The sequence below is a fragment of the Pundamilia nyererei genome, unplaced genomic scaffold (assembly GCF_000239375.1).
Source record: "Pundamilia nyererei isolate P.nyererei 1_Seehausen unplaced genomic scaffold, PunNye1.0 scaffold01272, whole genome shotgun sequence".
Classification (NCBI taxonomy): Eukaryota; Metazoa; Chordata; class Actinopteri; order Cichliformes; family Cichlidae; genus Pundamilia; species Pundamilia nyererei.
Genome location: NW_005188673.1, coordinates 1 through 695, shown reverse-complemented (window position 1 = coordinate 695; position 695 = coordinate 1).

Below are 695 nucleotides of genomic sequence, written 5' to 3'. Positions count from 1 at the left end.
TTCATCTCCTTTTTTTATGTTGCGGCTTTTGAGCCGGGTAGTAACACAGGGCTGCCATCTCTTGCTTTACTAATGGGCGTGCTATAACAAATTAGCCCCATCTTACCAGATACTCACAGAAATCTCTCATTTTCAGATGCTCTTGTTGACTTTCATGCGTTTAAGACTAAACCTTCCACTTGAACATGTTGCACATCTCTTTGATTTTAGCTTAAACTAAAACCACTGTGTTTAACATTACTGTAAATTTACTGTACGCTCACCTCAGCCCATTGGTGCACTGGGCTAAAATACATTGCATGCGGGCCAGTGTGCCACACCAGTATGTTGAGATGTTTGGTGACCGTGTGACAGTTATTGACTATTTTGAAGTTTTTATAGAGAGAACACAAAATTTACGTGCTAAGGCAGAGACATATTCCACTTACAAAAGTAGGCACACAATTAAATATTTCAAAGGCATCACACCACAAGGGACCACCTCTTTCATGTCTAAAACATGGGGAGGGCGTACCAGTGACAACCGTATAGCTGAAACATCTGGCTTTCTGCAGAAGCTATCACCTGGGGACCTAGTGCTTGCAGACTGGGTTTTTGATATTAAGGAAAGTGTTGCCTTAATGGGTGCCACTTTAAAAATCCCAGCATTTACCCGGGTTCATAGTCAGTTACAAGCAAAAGATGTGGAAGAGACA